At 28.5% G+C, this 12,999-nt stretch overlaps 1 protein-coding gene and 1 non-coding gene across 3 annotated transcripts in view; one reads left to right on the top strand and one right to left on the bottom strand.

Moving 5' to 3' along the window:
• Nucleotides 1-1,877: 1,877 nt before the first annotated feature.
• TRNAS-GCU lies at nucleotides 1,878-1,959 on the bottom strand. The gene has a single exon. It is a non-coding gene; the product is annotated as a tRNA-Ser (tRNA).
• Nucleotides 1,960-8,662: 6,703 nt separating this feature from the next.
• LOC100645631 (sodium-independent sulfate anion transporter) overlaps nucleotides 8,663-12,999 on the top strand; it is a 37,584-nt gene continuing 33,247 nt past the window's right edge. Inside the window, exon 1 of one of the 2 annotated variants that reach the window (XM_012310061.2) lies at nucleotides 8,663-8,792. The gene's annotated coding sequence lies outside the window, so the exon portion shown is untranslated. The other variant, XM_003396366.4, reaches the window with a different exon arrangement.

Raw genomic sequence — 12,999 nt, 5'->3', positions numbered from 1 at the left:
AATGGACAATACTATAAAAAATATGACTCAATAAATTAATACATAATTTATAGGTATAAATAAACGAGAAAAATTATATTTTATCATCTCTACTATTGAATACTACTTACATCGCTATTTGCTAGTGAAAAATGGCATACACTAGTTGATTTTATTACTTAATATGTTTCTGCGAACTACCAGTGTCATGCTTCATCAAACAAGTAGATCGTTGCTCGCATGATAATTTATAATATACAATTATGTACTCCGGTAATACATAAGCCTAATGCAGTCACTTGCGCTAAGGAAAATCCATTAAATGTGATTGTTTCTTACGATACGAAGACGTAATGAATAATGCAAACGACTAGGGGGTGTTCTGCTAATTACACATTAGCAAACTAATTTACCGTGTACATTTTACACACGTTTTTCATTATCCCACTTTGTTTTCAATTCTATTGACGTCAAATCTCGGTGGTCTATTCGAACACCATTGGAACGACTCCACAAAAAAATTCATGATCGAACATGAAGCACATTCCTCAGTTACATAATTGATTGTGTAACGACGAGAAGCCATCGACGGTAATACAGGTAATACCTCTATTCGAAGAGGATATTTAAAAATTAAACAAATAAATTTGGTTTTACCGGTTCGTCAATTATAAAAATTTACTCCATTACATAAACTTGTTTAATACAATCTTGGCTAAATTCGTGGTTAGATATACGTGCTTAATATCTTGTATTATACTGTACATCAATTATTTTATATCATGTTTGAAGAGAAAGGGAGAAAATGTGCACAAATATACGTAAATACTACGTAGTTCTCGAATAAATATATCTTAATTCATTTGAGCTAATTAACATGTATGTAATAAACATACATTTATAAATTCAATACTCGTACTCTACAATATTTGTAGAAGCGGATTTTAGGGATTTTAATGAATATATTATACTTATTGAAAAATCATTAAACAGTGTCTATAAAGTAATAATAAATTGCAATATATATAAATAATGGAAAATATTTTATTAAACAAACAATCTACGTACTGACTTCAAACTAAACTAAGCTTTTCAAATATGCTATTTCAATAAAATTAGTTTATCCAATACCATAATTTGATAACAACGTGTTACATAAGTAATAAAATTTTACTTCCTTTTTTTTAGTACTTCTGGTTCACTAAAGAGTCGTTAAATTTTTTTTAGTTATGTGTAACAAAAAGTCATTAATCATTGTTTCTAAAATAATAATAAATTAATACATATACAATGGAACTTCATCTAACTGGACTCCATTCGTTTGAACAAAATTTCAGTTAATGTTAACTAAACTTTGTATAACTGAAATTTCGCTACTTGAATTCGCTTGCTTAAACGCAAGCTCCTATTGTATGAACCAAAAATAGTAAATAATGGGAAAATTTGGTAAGCTCTTATTTTATGAATTCCAGTTATATAAAATATAAATTCTTCGTTCCCCGACAAATTCAGATACATGGAATTTTGCTGTAAATAATAGAAAATAATTTTCAAATACGTACCAGCAAACAAATGATCCATGTAGTTACTTAGAACTGAACTGCTTTTTAATTAAATATCTGATTCTGTATTTGTTTCAATAAAATTCATGTATTCAATATTACAATTTAATAATAACGTATTACATACATAATAAAATTTTATTTTAAATAAATACTACATATAAATGTATTTTAAATATACATTCTGAATTTCTACTGCTGCACTTTTCTTTTTATATCGAGTTCAACAAACTTCTGACTCTCGGACATTAAAGAGTCGTCAATTTTTTTAGCAACTTTCTCCAATTGTACATACCTTATGAACTAGAATGTTTTGCAAAGTAACAAAAAGCGAATCGACGAGGATGGGATTCGAACCCACGCGTGCAGAGCACATTGGATTAGCAGTCCAACGCCTTAACCACTCGGCCACCTCGTCCGATGAGAACCCGTGTTTTAGCGAATATATTTTATGGCATCTGTTCCTAAAATAAATCTAGCATATATTATATTATATAATTTATACATCATACCGTTATCCTTGCTCCTGACATCATCCAAATATTCTTAACTCCAGATGGCAGTCATTAATATTCATCTACAGCATTTGTACGGTTCCATCATTCCGATTTAATGAGCAAGAATATTCGATGCGAACGAGTAGACTAGCACCGCCAACATTACACGAATCTAGAACACAATTTGTTAATTACACAATGAATGCAATTTATCTGGTAGAAATTGAAGTCTTTCAGTTGCTATTTAATTTATATCCATATTTAGTAAGTATCTGCTTCCTATATTTTTATAAGCATTGACATATCGTATTTTAAATATGACAATTATAAATAATCTGTACATCTGTTATAATAATTTAATTTATCAATATAATCTGTCAATTACGTAATGAACACAATCTATCTGGTAATATTTGCAATCTCTGTATTATATCAACCAGTAATACACGTATTGGCCTCTCACACCTCTCTAAAAATAAATGTATCATATTTTAAATATAGCAATTATAAATAATATATTTAATTTAAAATAATAATAACATTTAGTTTAATACCGATGTGATTAAATTGCTACAACAATATTGGTCTCTTAAGTAAACTGCAGCAGCACTTAGGTTATCAGAGGACTAACTAGAAGAACAATTAATTCTTGCAACATCAATTAATGTAAAATTTGGGGATGATTCCTTGTAGCAAAGATTGCAATAGAAGAATAGGAACTGAAAGGAATTGTTACAATTTTATTCAAAGTTATTCGATTATCCGAATAGTGTGTATCGTGATTCGTTCGGATAATGAAGATTCTACTGCATTAAAATACACGCAAAGTATAAAGAGCAAATTGCCTATGGTTCTCGATCTCAGAAACACGGGTATAGCACCAAAGCTGGATTACATAACTTAATCAGCAATTCAGAGAAGGTGGAAAGAAAGGAAAACATAGTGGGGCGTGCGGAAAATGCTTCTGGAATAACGGAGGTGGGCATTAACGTGTTTTATAAAAATTTATAAGGAATGCAAGTAATTGTCAACTTGAAACAATGCACGTTCGATCATAGATAACGAAAAGTCACGTGCATTGAATTTATCTGTTCACATTACCATTCAAAAGTACATGGACAGTTATCTCTGATAAAATCTAATGTAGTTTGATTTTACCCTTTATTGAACAGCTGTAGAGCATTATAACACAAAACATATTCACAAAAGTTAATATTCAGTAGTAAAATTGGCATTATAAAGCAATTTTATCATTTAAGGAGCTTCTTATTGAAGGAATTCGTGTACCAATCTATAAATAAGATAAAGAAAACTTTTTAAATTGATAGTTAGGATATCGTGATTAGTTCAAGCAACGGTATTTAAAAGTATTTAAAAGTATTTAATTTTAATATACCATTGATAAGATTTTATATTTCGTATAATATACACCACGGCTTATAAGTATCAGGGCATTTTTGCCAATTTGTAATAACAGTAGGTATCTATATAAATTTTATCGAAATGTTCAAATTGATGATGAATTATAAATTAGAAGCAACATTTACTATCTTTTTCCAAAATAATCAGGCTATAAATATAAGTTACCTATAAAATAAACATGGTAATAATATACATATGTCTGTACTTATCTGTACTTATTATACATATACATTACTAATTATATACATTTCCGATTTAAATATCGCTGTTTATATTAATATCAGATATCTTATAATTAAAAAATTGGAGGATAGACAAATAATCGTCAAGTAATAATTCTATAAGATTTAATAACAGTTTTATTACTCCGTATTGCCTCTAAAAACACAAATTTAATCAAGTGATAATATACTATTATGCACAGCTATGATTGTTATATAACTATTGCAGTCCATCCTATTTTATACCTAAACTAACTTATCTTCTTAGAAATAAGGAAATGTTCGAATATTTTTTAGTGTTAGTATGTACGTATCTGTTGATTCTACAAGGAAATAGATAGATAGATAAATTGTCATTAATTCATATATTTTTGTAACATTCATATATTATTAATATAAATCGACCAATCGTATCGTCCACAAATTTCTGAACGACTATCGGGCAAAAAGTTAAGTAGTCTTTAAATCACATGATTATCTCTCAAGTCAACGCACTTCATTTCTATGAACTTCACGTTTCAGCGATGCAGTTCCTAACCAATCTTCGAACAATATTATTCGTGTCCTTACAAGAATCCTTAAGTTTAACTGCTCTTCTAAAACTGATATATCGACGTATTTAGCACATTAAACAACGTTACAATCGTCTTTCACGCATTTCATATAATTCCTTTATTACGTGAAACGAGTAAGTACTATTTCATATGTTCATAAGGGAAGCAAATGACTAATGAAAAAGACACATTATATTATTATTCAAGATACATTACCGTGATTCGAGCAAGTATTAGTTAACTAAATGGAAAACGACAAAAGTAACCGTAACTCGAAGGAAATGTATGCTGACGTTGTAATCTTGACGTCCTCGGTGGTAGCAAATTAAAATTGCAGGAACTGGTAATTGTAATGAAATCTACGCAACGCGAACAAACTGCACTGCGCATTCATTATAAGTATTCATAAGCAGTTAAATTATTCAGTATTACACTTGAATGCGCTTTTAAAGTTATTCTTTTCCACAATTAAACACTTTCATTTTTGTTTCTTTTCCTTATTGCAGAGACTGATAAACAAAAAGTAATTAATAATATAAATGTTATTCAGCCAGTTTAATATTTAATTTTATTCACATTGTTATCGAAGATGAAAGCAAAGGAGTTTTGTTATTATTTTATTGATTCTTTTATTGAAACAAAAATTTGATACTTTGAAATATATACTTATTTTCTTTCTTCATATTATCGATAGTACGATATACATACAAATATAATAAAATATAATTAAGGTATATACAGGTAAGATAATATGAGAATTATTTTCCAAACTTAATTTGAAATATCCTTTAAAATTTCATTTGTCCATTTTATTTTATTTTAATCAAATTGAAATTTAGTCATTTAGAAACCAAACTTAATAACCGAAAAATGTGAATTTTTCATTATTCAGATAATCTGAAGGCAATCATATAATTGAATAATATATAATAATATATTTAAGTATAATATACATAATAATATATATAATACATATTATTATAATATATATAGTTTAGTATTATAAAAATAATATCATCAGTTTGAAAACACAGAGAGTTTTTGTTCAATTAGATCGGCGACGTCTGGTCATTTGTTTAAAATCAGTCATATTATGTTACGTAATTTATCAAGGGCAATCCATATTAAAATAGGGTTACTGATAATGATAGAACTTACATGAACAATCGATCAAACAATTTCGTTTATCAACGAATTAATTGGTTTCCAATGAAAATTTTTTATCGCAAACACTCAATAATGTACGTGCTTTTAGCTCTTTAAAAAAATCGATCACGATAAAGTACTAACTACGGACATAAGGTTGACGTATGGAATATCTGTTAAGACAAAATTTATAGTCACCTGAAACTTATATACTACGGTAAAAAATAGATTATCTCTCGAAGTTTACCAACATTTCAAAGGATGCAATTATCGAAGATGATAATTGCATATAAATAATTGAAGGTACGCGCGCGCGTGTGTGTATATAATAATAGAAGAATGATACGCAGGTAAACCATTCTGCGAACTTTTCTATTGTTTCATTGAAGAAACTCTTTCTGGGATTTCAAAACGTAACGTGGTTTACCGATTGCCTTAACTTTAGGGTAATTCCAATGTACACGAAGAAAGGAATTCTATTTTTCCATTGTGGACATACCACAAATGACGTAAAAATGAATTACCGATATTGTAACATATTCTTTTTTTCCTCTATTACAGTAAATCCCATTCTAGATCGAAGGTCCATCAAGAACTACACGTTTCAACGGAACAAAGTTCTTTTCTATAGGAAAAACGTGCCAGGCACAATAAAGCCGGATGTTAACTCCCAGGGAACCGAATCCAATGCAACTGGTAAATCGTAAATGATGTTTCTTTTTTTTCCATTCCGTTCGATTCGATTTGCAACGTGCTTTGAACGACGATATTATTTACTGGCTTGATTACGCTAACAATAGGTATGAATTCACATGAATTCCATTTGTGGCAAATATGCGCCACTACGTCTGCTTGTGATGTAAGAGAACGGAAACAAAATGCAAGATAGCAAGCAGACACGTAGAAAAGATCTCTCGAACTCATAAAGAAGGCAACTGAGCTTATCCTTAATGATCCACGCGACTACTGATCGTGTTATGTAACGTTATAACTGGTAGACAGTAATTAACATTATCACGGTAAGAGAATTTTTTAGAAAATCACACTTTCATTGGCGATAGATTTTAATAACAAAAGACCATAACAGTTTCTGTATGTCATACTTTGTCGTGTTAATTCATATTTCTAAATGTTTACGAATTCCTACCAAGTTAAAGTTACTGTTCTTTATTTTTTTTTCTTTTTTTTTTATTATCCTTTCTCAAAGTTTTTTGAATTTCATTCATTAGAAGAATACAGTTTATAATACTATGTATAATCTTTGTGAATAATATTTATTAATTATTAAGAACAATAGATACAATAAGTAATGGATTGCATAATGTATTATATATCTAATACATTGGGAAATATTGCTCAATAACTGTTGGTAATTCAGAACGTATAAGTAGCATCCAAATTATTGATTGCATCATAAAAATCGAGTGAGCAATTTTTTAATTATTGTTTGTATTTTGCATTATAATGAATGATACAATAAATCGATATAATGTAATGTTAAAAAACATACAAGAGAAATATAATTATTTATGAAAGTTAAGTTTTCAAACAATTTTACTTAAGTCTTTCATTAAATCAATTAAAAAATCTGTCATATTTATATAGTATTGAAATGTTTCCTTTTATTTTCTTGATCTTTTGCTGTAGTAATAGAAATGATATACCTATTTAAAATAATTGATTTATATAAAACTATACATATTTGTAAGGTGCGAATAATACACTACTATATTTTCTTAAACAATATCTATATTCATCTTTCATTAGCTTGAGGGGACATTTTTTCTGAAGAAACAGATTGTTGATATAAAAAGCGCTTCTATCATGTAGGTCAGGAGCTGTGTAGTACAGGATTTAGTATACAAACCTAGTTTATAATACTCTTTTATGTATCATTTAGATAACTAGAACTTTAAATGTAACTTATTAATACATTGATAACTTTATTAGAATATGAATGATCCATGTTAATAGTATGCCAATATATCTTTATACATGAGAGGAATATTCATATTTCTCAATACATATATAATTATTAAAATTTAGAAGTTAATATTTACAACAATAAAGTTGATAAATTTAATAGAATTCACACAAGAAACAAAAATAAATTTGTTAAATTTTCTATCTTTTTCTGTATTTGGCTGTCTATAACATATTAAATCTACAATATACTTTAATAGATATAGCAATACAAAGTTATCTACATTATGCATTAATGACGCTCGAGAACATATCTCCAAATACAATCTATTTACAAGTAATCTGAATCTTGTTTAGGAAATTCGAACGTCATATTTTCAGCCCGCTGATTAAGAGATATCATCATCCGATTGCATTTCTAATTTGTTTCTTATTCTTTGTTGCAATAACGATTTTAAAATCGTTAGAACGATCTAATAATCTTGTTTAACATTAACAAGCAGAGATTGGATGATTGATATCAATTTTAAATTAAAGAGATTCGTAACATGTGTATACACATAGAAACTACAAATTCCGATAATAATATCTTTTTTACAATTTGCACCTATTTTTGGTAATAATTGAAATTTGATAAATTGATATATGTTAATATTTATATTTAAAAAATGCCATACTTTAAGATTTCAACGTTATAAAGTTACTATGAAAGATATTTAAATCTATTTTTAATAATGCTTAAATCATAAAAAGCTTAAATTATATTACTATTTATATTAGAAAAGATATGTTCCAAGATCTTCACAATGTAAATTCATTATAAAAATAAAATAAAATTTGAACAACTGAAATTCCATTGCCAAACAAATATTTGTTTTAGTATTACACGACAGAGCATTAACAAAGCTGGAAATTTTATCACTAAATATGTATTTTATAACCTAGATCAAAGAAAAGTCTTATCATATGGAACAAAAGTCTGTTCGTTTTTATTCCTCCCTAAACCCTTTCACATAAATTATTGAAATATCATATAATCCCCAGATCACGCGTGTCGACAAATGTTAAACTATTAATTCAAAATGACTATTCAACAAAGAGAGAAAAGCAGAAAAAGTTGTGCGAAACAAATACCTGAAGCGAGTCGAACAGGTTTCATTACGTTGGAGTTCGTACCACATGTTACGTTAGAGAAACGAATATACTCACCGAAGGCTTTTTGTAAGGAAAGTGTTCAGTCGAGTCGAGTTATTTACATTTTTTAACAAGATATTGGTGGGTTTCCGGGGATTTACGCCGGCCATCTCTTTCCTTATTTTCATCGCGTTTCAACGCACAGTACCGTGTAGCGTGTAGTACAGTGACCAACGTGTAGCGTGGACTGACTCAGAAGCACGTGACGATGTTTTAGGAGAGATGGGTATTAATGCGCAGACGCATCAGCGCACCGCGCAAAGGCGAATTCTCGGCTGTCAAGTTTCAGCTCAGGTGAGCGTTCCCCTCAGAGACACACGGTTTACAACGTTCGAACGTTTATAAAGATTTCTGTTCGATTCGCATCGAAACACATCGACCAATTCAGCGAAAACATACCAGTATTACTTTCTCGATCAAACGGTAACCTAAATTTTTCACGGAACGCGCAGCTCTTTTACCTATTTACTTTTGTTAATAATCTGAAACGAATTTTTCGAGTGTTTCTTATACGGTGGCGATCGCACGTGGTGAAAATTTCTCGCTGAATTTCTCGCGATCGTAGCGTTCAGTTTTTGCGTGGAAGCTGTAAAACTGTGCACAGAAACACATTTGACGCGACGCCAGTGAACTCTTCGCGAGTATTCTCGGAAAAGAAGAGAAAAAAGAAACAGAACGATCGTGGCGTTCGCAGGGAAAACAACACGCCTGTGGACACGCTACTGGTCATGATGGCTTTAGGAATTACAATTACCGTGGTTCACTGTTGGCTGTGATGTGACATTGATACAAGGTATTTATGTATGCGAGATTAGCATGGTGTTTCTATTTTCAATCGATGATATCGTGTACGACCATAGGATCGAAAATTACGAGAAAGTAGAATGGGTTAATGTTAAATGAAGTTTATAATAGCTTGTAGGATGACTTCGAACGGATATCAACGGATTTTAGAACGTGTAATAAAATTAAAAAACAAAGAATCGTTAGTACACGAGACTCTGAAATATCAATTCCAATGGAAATTGTTTTTAACCTTTTTTACAGAATAGATTATTTACTTTATTTATTATATATTCTTATACTGCGGATTTTTATGAATTTATGTGAAATTTAATAATACAAAAATGTACAGAATGCATACATATATGTAATATACCAAAATATATGAAACATTCAGAAAAGGGTATACGTTATAGTAATTTTTAATATGTAAAATGAATCTCTACTTATGCTCCTCTCTCTATTCCGTTAGTTATGTCTATAAAAATATAAATTTGCATAAAAATTCGTAATCTAAGTATTTTATATCACAAATGGTATATAACGATAATATCATAATATAAAATATCTTCATGAAAATAAAATTGATAAATAACAAGCAATGAAAGCAAAGGAATTATAAGAATAAAAATAAAAAGTATAATAGAAATAACAAATAACAGATAGAACAGAAATGACAAATAATGCAAGGAAGAAATATAACAAATTTTTGTAACGTTTTAACTCCTTAAATAATTTGTATTTTATATATTTGCCACAATATATCCAATAATATATAATAAACAAATCTAATAATACATATAAAAGAAATATGCACACACACATATATATATACATATATATATAAATATATAAGTTTACTAATATATGAAAATGATTAATTTAAGTTTAAACAGATTTTGATAACTACTAACTATCTGTTTGAACAGATAACTACGTTTAAACGTAGAAGAAAAAAATTATAAAAGGTATATGTCTCTTCTTTGAGGTAAATTACATATTCTGAAAGTTTAGACAGAATTGAATTAATTACCGTGGTAATAATTCCATGAGAACTCTTTTACTTGATATCTACAGAATTATATTATACGCTTGTGTAATATCCATATTGAACGTGTCGATTTTTATACCAATTATTACTATAACTTACATAAATCATTTCTTATAAATTATATATTATAGTTTACGTAAATTGATATTGAAATAAATAAAAATATAATATTGTTTCGTCCAATAAGGAACAAGATAATACGTAAAAATTACATGAACTGAACGTTATTAAAATACATAAATAAAGCGAATTGTATATTGTTTTACCGAAGTACAGGTAATACATTATAATAATAGATACATTACTTGAAACTTCTTCACAAGATAAAACACATAAATAACAATTTCCATGAATTAAAAATACCACAAATGCCTCAGTTCCTTCACATTCTTGCAGATAATAACTAAACATATATGGAACTAATCCTTGAAATTTCATTCGTAAACACAATGTTTAAAAACAGTATTTAGCAATACAAATTTATTAAAATAGATAAAATATGTAACTAAGATATTATATATCTAACTAAGATAAAATGTAACTAATATATATACTACGAGTATATGTATTAACGCAATGTTTATTTATCTCTGATGAGATATATTAGATATAACAACAATTAACAACAAATAATAGAATGAAACTGCTAGGCAGATTCGCATCTTGAAGCATTGTTTCAAACGAATATCTATAAAAAATTGAATCAAAGAGTCTTCCCAACTCTTTATCGCGTTATATACATGGCCGAACGATTTTCATTTCAAGCGTCGCGTCGCGTCGCGTCGCCACACAAAACATTGAATGAAATGTATCAATTCACTGATCGCTTCGTAATGTTCGTTGAAATCGTTCAGAGAAAGCATCATCCGCCTTTATGTAGGATTATAGGCCTTCTAATAAACTTTCGCACATATACTTAGACGAATAGCCGTGAATACGTAAATGAAAATTGTATCTAGTGAAAAATTCGCGTGTAATCTAGTTACAAAAACTCGTAAAAAAACGGCTTTATATGGCTGCTTGGAATGTAACAGTAAAAAAGAGGAAAGAAGAAGAGAAGTACAATGGCTTATGAAAATATTCCCACATTTCTAAATACCTAAAAATATTTCTAAAGATTTAAAAATTTCATTAATATGAAAGCCTAGTACCACTGACTGTGACTTAGTAAAGCCTGAAACGATTCTGAAGATGAACATAGACGTTAAAAGATATTTAATGTAAGTATATATTTCGCAAAAATCACAAAAGTATTTAAACGGCCAATTACCTACCATATTAATAACGTATTTTATAATAATGTTTAAATTATAATTATAATAAGATAATATAATAATATTATTATAATGATGTAATTATTATTAGCATAAAATAATATAATATAAATGATATTATATTATATTATATTATACATTTGTATTTTTATTAAATGTTTGCAGTTATGCATCTTGTATGTTATGTACATTTACCGACCGAGTTTAAATTTTACAGTGATAATAAAGTTTCAAAATATGTTATAGAACACATATAATCTGTGAATGAAAGTTTTTTACTATAAATGTCCAGATACTTCCGTGAGCCACTGTATATGGTACGGTCTCGTTCAAAACAATTGGATCGCCAATTCGAATAACATCATAGCTTTTTGTATGATACCCGATACATTGAAAGTTTTAACATGCTAACGTGCGTGTTAAACATTCAGGAATTTAGCGGAATCAGAATTTAGGCCAATAGAAAACAAGATTAAACTACTTACGGCGACAGAAAAAGAGAAGCATGGTGCCAAGCAATTTAAAATTTAAATCAAATATAACCGTGCCAAAAGCATAATGTTTCCTTCGCAGCTAAAAATTGGTTTATTTTACAGAAATAACAACAACTCGTGTCAAATTCTTTTAACTTTAGTAATAGAGAAGCTATATTCATCGCATGATGGAATAGACAATACGAAAAAGATACCTCGATTTATTGTTGATTAAAAATTAACTAATTCTACAAAAAAAAAACTTTTATCATAACATTCACAGCTTCATGACTTAATTGGGTATAATTCTCCTGCGATATAAATAATTATAGGCATGTACACTTACAAGAATTGTGTACTTTTATTTCAAAGAACTGAAATATTGGCAGAGATTAAAGATTCTAGCGTATGCTTTTGCTCTCCTGATGAAGGATAAACATAGGCAAGAATTATTTTTGTCGCGAGTTCTTTAATTGTTAGAAGAAAGATTTTATCAATTTCATTATTAGCACAAAAATTTCGTAGAAAGGATGAAGCAGTTGTATATAAGTACAGTGTTAACAGTTGAATAAAGCAATTTTCAGCACCTAAATAAGCGATGCTTCAATTAAAGTCGTTAGTTTTAAATTAACTGGCCCAATTTTTTATAATAATAATTATAGATGGAGATTTGATTTTATTTTGCCTGTAAATAATTTCCAATTAAACTTATTTAAATCGATTAAGAATCATGCTGTGAAATAATGCATAAAAGTTGCGTAAAGGAAAATTCTTAAAATACGTAAATGGAATAATTAAATTCTAAAAAAATCAGATTTCAGATTTTTATAAATAGTAGATAAATTGTAAGAAAAACAGATAAGAAAAACATTAACATAATTTAGAAAAGATAGTTTATCACATTTTTATGAATACTTCGA

Source organism: Bombus terrestris, chromosome 7 (genome assembly GCF_910591885.1).
Source record: "Bombus terrestris chromosome 7, iyBomTerr1.2, whole genome shotgun sequence".
In the NCBI taxonomy this organism is placed as follows: domain Eukaryota; kingdom Metazoa; phylum Arthropoda; class Insecta; order Hymenoptera; family Apidae; genus Bombus; species Bombus terrestris.
Note: the sequence above shows the minus strand (reverse complement) of the source record. Positions and strands in the feature narration are given on the sequence as shown.